This window comes from Octodon degus, unplaced genomic scaffold (genome assembly GCF_000260255.1).
Source record: "Octodon degus isolate 3935 unplaced genomic scaffold, OctDeg1.0 scaffold00121, whole genome shotgun sequence".
Lineage (NCBI taxonomy): Eukaryota > Metazoa > Chordata > Mammalia > Rodentia > Octodontidae > Octodon > Octodon degus.
In genome coordinates this window covers 695,476-706,570 of record NW_004524697.1, presented here as the reverse complement: position 1 = coordinate 706,570, position 11,095 = coordinate 695,476, and positions in this window count along the sequence as shown.

Here is an 11,095-nt window from a genome sequence, read left to right as displayed (position 1 = left end):
CTGCCCAGAGTGGAAAATATTGAAAATGGCAAGTCCCAGAATTTCCAAATGCAAGTACTAGTCTCTAAATAATTAGATTAAATTTTTCTCTTCATAGAAAATTGGCCCCAAACTTTTCTGGGTGTAGTTTTGGACTGTCAAGCCTGGGATAAATAATTCTGGGTTTTCTCATGACTTTTGACCTGAAGCGGCCTGGGTTTCCTTAGACTCCAGCACCTCCAGAACGGCACAGCGTTGTCATCAACATCTTTCACAGAGATATAATGCTCTTTCTTCATCTCTCTTCTCTCACTTACTTTAATATGTGAACACTTTGCTATTTGGAAGTCTTCCAAGTTTCCCACAGACTCCAACTGGTCACTTTGTCACCCTTATAAAAGTATCCCTGCCATCCTCACAGTAAGACAGTGAGAGAGCCGTAGCCAGGGGTAACTCACAAATGGCACTGCTGCTGTCCAGTGGCAGCTGACATGGGCTGTGTCATGCAAACAGCGTCACTACTTCAGCTGCAGTAGCTTCTGCCATGTCCCCCTTCCTGAGTAGCCGCCTGTGTGCCTGTCCTTGGCTAGTAGGCTCCCTCTCTATAAACAACTTGGTTTCATTTGCCTTTGTTGGCTTGTATCAGCATCATTACATTATGATTTTTCTTGGTGGTCGGTGAGCCTTGAAACATTCTTTGAGTGTTTTTCTGTCAGAACTCTGCAGGGCTGACAAGGAGCTTTGTTTCCTGAGTTTTATAATGGCCTGGGAGGAAGATTAGATCTCCTACATAATTATTCAAGATTTGGCAGATTTTTGAGGTGACCCTGAAGTGATTAGGAGAAAAACGCTTTTGGAGCAATAGTCTCCATCTTCTTTTTGGTTTTAGAGTAATTTACACTCAGGGCAGCTAAAATATGTATGTGGAAATAAGAATGTAGTTTCTACTTCTGAACATTAGAAACTTACTTGTATTTCTCTTACACTTTCAAAGGAAAATGTTCTGAAGCCACTTGACTGGCTGCTTGATATAAAACTCTAGGCCTTATCTAAGTGCTTGGCCTCTTCCCAGCATGCTCTCCTCACTACTTCAATTCATGCATGTGCTCTGCTTCAAAATTTACTTTTTTTTTTTTTTAGGAAAGTAAAAGAAGTTTTGTGCCTGCCTAAAAATCTTCCTTACCAATAAGAGTGACTTTTATTTCCTTGGCCTCTACTTTGAACTTTTACTGCAATCCTAGAAGTAGGCTCCATCGGTACCTCTAAAAACTGAAACTGAGAAAAGTGAAATAACCAGCATGCTCTAAACTTCTAAATAGGAAGATGACCACAAAATTGTTAGTGTTATAAAGAATTAAAGAAAGTAGTTTCAAAACACCTAATGTAATGACTATAATATTAAGAGTTTCGAGAGTATATGATTTTAAAATATAATTAGAAACAACCTTTTGAAGATGAAACTTATTGGGGCTGAGTGTGGCTTCTTGTCATGTTGACATGTCACAGACCCTAATCAGAAGGGCCCATCATTAGCTGCAGCCTCCAGAACTGTGAGCCAAATAAGTACTTTCTTGATATAAGTTGATTATTTTAGGGTTTTTTTCAATAGTCACATCATGCTGATTAAGGCAAGGTTAAAATATGAAAAGAGGCAACAGGTAAGAGAGAAAAATGAATTTTGATGGTACTTATGATATATTCCTTCTTTTCAAATATTGTTGTCCATAAACAATATTTGAATTACATAGAAAGTTGTCAGATGTAAGTTTGAATTTACCATTACCTACAACTTACTTGACTTCTGTTTGAAAAACATTGGTGGGTTAGTCTGTAATCTTCACAAAGGTCAGGGCTTGGATGCTGGTTCCTATATTATTATTTTTATACTGATTAGCACAAGCTTTTAATAAACATCACTTAGTTTTTAATGAGCTATTGCCTTCTAGTGCTATAATTTGACACAGAACCTTGTGCATGCAGAGCAAGTTCTATAGCCTGAGGGCCGGCCCCCAACCAGACATAATTTTAAGGTTTACTAAAGCTACCACATAAGCAATAAAGTAGAAGGAGCACCAGAAATGGAAAATAGATCACAAGATTCAAAGTTTCAGAGAAGGTAAACATACTAATCATGAGCACATCCTGAGAGCATCAAAGTCCTGGAGGAATTTATAGTATAAAAAATATAGAGAAAGACCAGTAGCAGTGTTAAATTTACGCCATCAGTTTAATGTTCCCTTTTTGCAAACATCTGAATTGATACTTTTGTTTGATTTTATATACTTAGGGACTATTTTATTGAAAGTATAAGAATGCTTTTGTGAAATAATATAGTTCACAGTTTAAAACCTTTTCACAACATTTATCTTTTATAGTTATCAAAAAAAAAAAAAGACTTTTTAAAAATCCTATGGGATCATATGAGCCAAACTTTGGTCATCTCAGTATTGTAAGTTATTATGTAAAATGTAGGAATACAAATTTATTCAAATTCTGTTTCATATTCAGTATTTACATTGAAAAGAAATGTGGAAAAAACACTATGAATACTAAAAGAATAAAACGCTTTGAAAAAGTTCAGTGAAAAAGTCCAAAAAAAAAAAAAAATTATCAGATTGGATCTGCACTAGCCAACTAAAAAGTGTTGGGATATACAATCGAATGGCTTTTTCATATTTTATTTTTCTCTTTTTTACAAATGATTTTAATTTCGCAGTACTTTTTAATGTAATGAAAACTTTAAATTTAATGAAAAGATATGATTATCATTTATCAGAAAGTTAACATCAAACTTGAGATGAGGTTTTATTCCTTCAACAAAGCCTTCTGAATGTATGTGTAGATGTAAAATAAGTGTATTTAAAGTATGATTCCATTGTGCTTGACATTCCTTATTTTTACTTTTAACTTACTACCAATCAGTTTTGATTACTTATGGTAAGATCTTTTTAATTGTCTTAAAGACTTCAGTCTATAAGCCACATAGACTTTAACAGAGTCTAAGAAGAATTTAATTTAATTTCTCTAAATTTGTACACTGAAGATCAAACAAATCATATTCTATTATCAAAAGGGGCATGTGTACTTTGACATAGAACCCCGGGTGAGATTCTGCTGACATTTTCCTTCAAGGAGAGTCATTTTCTTTTCCTTCTAACTCTTCTCTCAGCATACTTTTTTTTTTTTTACTTCAACAGGTATTTTATATTTTTATTAAATACAGAAATATATTTTACATTTTTATCAGAATTTCATTAGATAAGAAAGAAGTAATTTTATAGTTTCCTCCGTAGAAATACATTCTTGAAGATTCTTTAAAAGTTATCTGGTTAGTGACTAGAAAGTCCTGATGTTGGTTCTGTAATCATTTTGTGAGGTTCCTCCTTTGTGGACACTGCCTTGTAGAGGTCAATTTCAACTAAGCCATGTATTCTCTCTCTCTCTCTCTCTCTCTCTCTCTCTCTCTCTCTCTCTCTCTCTTTTGTATTTTGGGGAAGGGTCTCCAGGGTGTTCAGGGTCTCACTACTAGGTCAGACTCATAGTGATCTGCCTGTTCACAGCCTCCCAAAAGCTGGGATTATAGGCATGTGCCACCACGCCTAGTCTCAATGCCATCTCAGCACACCCCGGGGGCAGGACCAGCATGGCAGGCTGGGGGATCAAAACCCTGGCCCCTATGCCTCCTCGCAGGTGCTTTAATCCACTGAGCTATTTGGCCAGCCCTCACTAAGCCACATATTCTCACCAGCATTGTGTGGACAACACAGTGTGAGATGTACCTTCTTTGCACAGTGGCATTACATAAGCATTATAATTTTAAGGGCTGCTGGGCCTTGGGTGTGAAGGGACATCTGGCTGGTTAAAAGGCCCTCATTTCTTTAACTTTATGATAAACTTCTTATGAAAGCCACTAAAACCAATAGTGGACAGGTTATAGAGAGCACATGGAGGAAACTGTAAGGATTATAAGATTAAAATAAATTAGAAAAAGGTGTAATGTAGCAGATTTTTACCTTCTAAAATAAAGCAGTGAGGCAGACCTAAATAAAACAGAAAGTTGCAATACAATTCTGCAGCATGACAGCTGGCTTGAGAGATCACAAGGGAAATTAGGCAGCTGCCCCATTCTGCACTGGTGCTGGTGCTGAAGTGACTAGGATAATAGTCTTCTCTTTCTCCACACTTGCACATCATTTGCAGGTTAAATTTTTCAGACAAATTATTAGGTAAGGAAGATTTGGGGTGATGCATTTGATGTTCTTATGCAAAAGTAAAGATAAAAATAAAATATCATGCTCCTGCTGAAATACTTCTTTAAAAGATGAAGTCAGGGTAGAGCCACCTAACAACTGAAGCACATTTATTTATATGCTTGGCAGGCTGAAATCAGGTGAAATCCTCTGCCTAACAACTTGCTCAGTGTTGTGCTCCACATTCGGGGGGGGGGTTGCCTCACTCTAGCCCTGTTTGTGTGACTGACCTTCAGCTTCAGCTGCTCCCCACAGCTCCCCCTTTTTTATTTTGTAGTTGCAGGCAGTGGGTGGTCAGTTGTAGCAGGAGGAGCTGCTTTTGGAGCTCTCTGCAAAGGACCGTCTTTTTTTTTTTTTACAGAAGGCTTTTCTTCTCAGCTCCTCCCAAGGCATCGCCAACCAAGCTTTTTCCTGTGAAAGGCTTCTCCTTCCTAAAACCTTTCCATTTGAGTGACCTTACTCAATTAGGCTAAAAAGTCCCAGTGCAAGGATTCAGGTTCCTGCATTCAGCAATTTAACCCCACACAGCCTATTAACCTGTAACAGTAGTCAGTTACCAGTGTAGCTGGACAGTGTCAGGCGTCACTGATTTGCCTTTCTTTTAGAGCTAGCTTATTACCAGGGCATTTTTTAAAAACTATATCGTGTCGTTATACTTTTCTGCTGGATGTTCAAGACCAAGTTAAAGTGAGACCTATTAATTAAAATTACTTTCATGTTATCTATCAAGAAATGTTAGGACCAGTGAGATAGTTTGGCCGACTAAGCACCTGGTTAGGCAAACACGGGGACCAGGGTTTGATCCCCAGCACCACATGCCTCACCGGCCCAGCCCCCAGGCATGCATATACATACATATTTATATATTTTAATGATCATTCTCTAGATATATATATATTCTATATATATATATATATATATATATATATATATATATTCTATATATATATATATATATATATATATATATATATATTCTATATATATATATTCTATATATATATATTCTATATATACTCTACACATATTCTACCTATATTCTATATAGAGGGAGCAGTTACATCTTCTCATATTTTCCTCGAAATCATGTATAACACATCTCAGTTTTCCTGTCAGTGTCAGCCATCTGAATGAGCCATGCCCATTGATTAACCAAGTTGCTCTCTGTGAAAGCTTGGGAGACTTTTCTTTCCTGGTGACTCCCCTTAGGCACACTATACACTATTGATCTTCTTCCTCAAGGGTCCAGCAATATGTTCATCAAAGATCAGGGAGTCTGGGAGTTATAGGATGTCACAGCAGAGGTTCTCTTCTGTCCTGGGTCCTCACTGACCTTGCAAAGACTGGGGCAAAATATTGGCTATTTTCTTATCCCATCTATCTTTCTAGTCTTTGGTTTCTAAACTTCAGTTGTTTAATATCAAGAAAAGAAGGTTAATAACATTATATTGCAATGGGAGCAGTGAGCTAGATATTATCATTTTGTCTAAATATCAAGCATATTGAGACATAAAGTAGAACCATTATTTTCTATCAATCATGGATGTTCTAATAGCTGAGTCCATATAGAATGTTAACATACAACAGATAAATAGTTTTACACAAAAATTCAAAGTCAAAAGCCATACTAATATCATAGCCTGACAATAATGATGACATTTTTATAATACACTTAATTTCTCCCTCTTAGTATAGAATAGCCATTTTTTTTAGTCAATATCTTTATCCAGTACAGGAGAAGTCTTTACTTATCTTGTTAATCATTAATGGATGTCATTGAAGTGTGTGACATTGTCTGGACTGCTTAATGTCTAGGTATCTCTAAATATAGTAGCACATACACAACATATATATCATGTAAGTTTTTGTTAAAGGCAGAAGTCTAAATTGGAAAGAAAAAGTGTATCACCATAAACAATCACTCTGTTACATTTTGGAAAACCTGCACATCTGAAAGCATGCATACATTTAATGCATCGGGGGTTAATACCAATCAGTAGTCATCAACAAATGAAAGCTTTCTATTTCTTAATTTAGTGTTGAACTGGAACATCCTTAAACCATGGAACTTTATTTTCTCATTTCTAGAAAATCCAATCTTTTGATCATGACCAATGTAAACATATCATAGTAATATATTTTCAATAACATTTATTTGTGTGTCTCCCACAAGGCTATGGAGACCACTGGGGCTTCCTATTAATAAAGAAAGGTTTGAATATGATTTTCCCCAGGTAGCTGCTCCTTTATACATCAAAGCGAGCTCTGACCAATGATTCCTCAAGCCTGAAGGCACCTTGACAATTTTTGATCACCTATGATAAAGCAAATTTTGACATCACCAGCTGGAAACCCAGGTGAGAGCACACTTTTTAAATCTATAAGCCAAATTAAGTTACAAACAAAATGATCCAAAGTGCAAAAGAAAAGCGAAAGGAAAAATTGTTGAGCTCAAATAAAAACAGCTGTTTACAAATAGGATAGACAAACAAATAAATATACAGACAATCATCTTACAAAATCAGAGTGCACTCTGATCTTGGCCAAACTGAGTTACAATATTATTTGGGCAGAAATGAATTACAATAATTCTTTTACCATTTTAGAAATTGGTAATTGTAAACAAACTTGTAAGATTGTTTTGTAGGTCAGTTAGCAGAGATCTCTAACAAGAAGAATTTGCATATGAGGTATGAATCTTATATGGAAGGATTCCCCTTTTTTGTAATTGAATTCTGAGCATACTGTATGTTCAGCAATTCCTGTATCTTACGTATTATAAGTAAATCCCATGGTGAGGTAAATGTGGAAGGTTTTATAAAACATGTGGAAGGTAGCGCCCATATACAGAGGACGCTGTTATCTTTAAAGCATTATGGGCAGTAAAGGGCAACAGAAGCATCCAGACAATAAGGAGCAAGGCATTGAGCTGCTTCACCAGTGTGTAAAAAGTAAAAATATATCCTGAGGAAATATGCACTGAAACACGGGCCCAGAATGGAGAGCCAAGCTCAGGAATATGAGTGACATCCATTTGCTAGAGAGGATTAGGGTGTAACCCTCGGGGATTAACTCCCATAGGAAGTGAGGGAAGATGTAGTACATGTGAGAAACGCTACCAGGTTGTTGAGTCCAAGGCACAAGCATTTTAATGGCGTGTGTCATAGGAGGTAGAAGCCTGTTGAATGGCATCTGAGGGAGTAACAGTGAGAGTAACCAGCAATCTGTCTATTGCAGTGTTTGCCTCAGTGAGAGGCCCTGGCAATTGGGAATGAGAATGTAAGTGATTGATAAAACAGGGGACATGATGTGACTGAATGACAGTTGGGAGAGTGTGAAATAAATGAAAAAGATCTGAGCCAGTATGTATATTTGCTGTTTCAATGTGGTGTACCACATTACAAACACAAATGCTATCTGAAAAGACATTAGCCGAAATGATTGAATGATCTTGCAAGACCCACATAACATCCTGCAATTTAGTCTTTTGTGAAGAAGAAAAACCCGTATCTGGCACTTGGGAAGAGGAAGCCATCACATAACCTCCCCTGCCCAAAGAGTACCCATCTGTGAAAACAGAGGTGCCTCTCTCTATGGGAACTGAGCTTATTTTTGAAGGGAAGACAAAGGATATGAGGGAAACAAATTGAATTAATTTTCCTGGAAGATAATGACAATCAGTAACACCATGGAAGTTAGCCAATCTAGATTGCCAAGAGGAAGATAATTGACACAGCCTCTGATGTTGAACGGAAGAGTTTGAACCCTAATTCTAATCTCCCCTGTATAAGCAGCAGGAAAAACCTGGAGACCTTTTAAGAGTGCTGTGGCCTAGCAGGAGTCCTACTCCTCCTGGGGGCAAAGGTCCATAGATCCCAGTAGGAATAGCTTCCGGCATTAGTGCTAATATGGAGGAGGGACTGAGATCCCAGCCTCTGCCATCTTTTGCTGCTCACTAGAGGTCAGAAATAGGACTGGAGGCAGAAGGTAGGGCTGGGAGTTATTTAGGGAAAGCTTTTGTAATGGCCACATTGTGAGCAATACTGTGAGTAGCCTGATATGTGCGTGATTAAAAGAATTTTTCCTTCCACAAAAAATAATCTCCCAGACTCAAGCATGCTTTTAGTTTTTTCTTTCCAATCATTTGGCACCATAACTTGTTGTGCTATGAGCTCTATAAAACACAAGGTAGAAAGGACTGTTGGGCCATATGTAGTGGTTGCTTGTTTTAGTTCTTTTAAGGTCTAAAGGGTTCAGCTTCATAAAGACTTACACTTTGTCCCAGATTACTAGGATCTTGGTCTTCTCCCATAGGATAGACATGTTGAAACCCCTCCAGGTATTCTCCCATCTCCCAGCTTCCTTCACTGCCAATTGTAAGAGACAAAGAAAGGATGACTCTATTCCATGAAGGGTGGTAGTCTCAGCCCATGACACAGCAAAATTTTTCTGAAATGAGAAAGTGGGAGAGGCTGCTTGGGGTGCAGTTAAGGTTATCAGTTTTACTTCAGCAGCTGTGAACTGGGAGGCACAGAAAAGCACTCCTCTAGTAGGAAAGGGGTCTTCTTTGCCTGTTACAGCTCCTTCCTTAACTGATTGAACAAAGCTAGCGTGTTCAAGCTCTATCAGGAAAGGGGTAGGGCAGGCTGTTGCTCCACTCTGTCTCTTCTGCTTTTGGCTTACTTTTAAGATAAGTGCTTCAGGCCAAGTCTTCTGTGGTCCTCTCCACAGGTATATAACTATAAAGACACTCACTGATCAAGGTTCACAAAGAAAAGGTAAATACAGGACTCAGTAATACAGCATTGATTTCCACATACATCTGTCCTTCTTGAGAAACTGTGTGCCCCATGTTTTGCCCCTGATGTTGGGATCACTATGAATAATATCTATGGGACCAGTATTGATGATAGACATATACCCCTGGGATAAATACTGATGATATTAATGGCAGCAGTATTGATATCAGTGGGACCAATACTGATATTAATACACTTTTCTCCTTTTTGTGAACACAACTAGAGGTGTTCTCTTGCCTGTTATATGACAAGTTTTCCAGTACTCCAGGTCTCTGTTCAGGTACCAAAACTGCTGTGTCCAGTGTGCTTATTGAGAAGCTCCTGTGGGGAGGACCATGAAGCAGTGAAGGCAACAGTGAAAATGCAGAAAACTGAAGTCAGGTGGAGCCTTCTCTAATGGTGGAAAAAGATTATGCGGAATACCGATAGCTTGTTTATTTATATACTTGGTAGGTTGAAATCAGGTGAAACTCCTCTGCCTAACATGTTCACCTAGATCGTCTTGGGCACTCCCTGTTCTCAGGGCTGGCTGGGCTCTAGCCCCACATGTGTGACTGATCTTCAGCTACTCCCCATAATAGGGGAGGATAGAATCCATAAGAAAATAATGTATAAAAATACATGAAAGAAGAATGTACACCCTACACTACAAATCATTAGGAAAATTCACAAAATGATTTGGGCAAATACATTATTCCATACACTAAAGTAAATTTCTGTTGCTTTTTAATTTTATAAATATTATAATTAAAGTATCACTAGGTTTTTTGTAATACATTTTTATGATTAAATATTTGATGACTTACATAGATGCTCTGATATAATTTATAAGTTTATTTTCTCCTTTCGATAGTTTTATTTTGGTGCACTGGATATCCCACTACCCTGGGAAATTCCTACCCAAAGATCAAAAGTGTTTAGCAAAGTGTCAGGGGTGTTAGAATCCAAAGGAGCATCTTCCATTGCTTGATCAACAAATCAAAAGGCTTTCTCGTGAAACCATGGAAGGAAGACAGGGAATGCAGGCTTTACTGTGTACAGCATGAGCTCCCACCCAGAGCGCGGACACTGTGCTTGCAGTTCCATAGCTCACGTTCAAAACTCTGGTGTCCTGTGGATGCTTCCCTGTGACTAACGACACCATTTTCTCCAACATCTATATGATTCAGAAGTATCATGTGACTACTGCCTTTGGTGTGAGCAAAGAGTAATACTTAGTTTTAAAAGGAATTTGCCTAAGTGTAAATGCAATAAAAATCAAATTTAAAAAGTGGCTTGGTTACATAATAACATAAAATTGTATATATTGAAAAATATAAACTATTAAATCTGCCAAATAAGAAACAAATAAAAAGTGTTAACAAGTGCAAAATAAAAGTTTAAGTAGTATTTTACTGAAAGTTCAAGGTGGGCATCGAATCCCAAAACTCTTGTGAAGCTGTGGAAGGGGATAGTGAGTTTGAGCCTAGTCTGGCAACTTAGAGACTTAGGGAGCCCCTATCTAAAAAGAACAAAAACCAAAACAAACCAAGCAAAAAGGGCTGAGACTGTAGCTCAGTGTAAAGGCCTTGGGCTCAGTTCCCAGTACTGAAAAAAAGATCATAACAATTTGATATGTTTTTTAAAAAAGCCACTCTCTGAAGAATTTTAAATAGGTTTGTCACAGATAAATGTTTTATAAAGCCTTAAAGGCATCCTCTGTCTCACTAGTGATCAATAGAATTGTAAATTAAAATAGTTTAAATATCTTTTAATTCCCAAATCACGTAAGACTTTATAAAAAATACTGGTCAAGTTGTGAAGAGACTTAAAGTTCTCGCAAATGGAATGAGGGTACAAAATGCCACCAACTTTCTAGAGTACATTTTTGGAATTATGTATCAAGAATTATAAAAGATTAATAGTTTTTAACCATAAGTTCTACAACTATAAACTAGCCTAAGGATATATGGCTGTGGACCAAAATATATATACCAATACAATCATTATTATACCAAGATTAAAATTTCTAAGTCAAATAAATAAAGGCTCACACATAATACAACTCTGAAAGTTTTGTTCCATTAT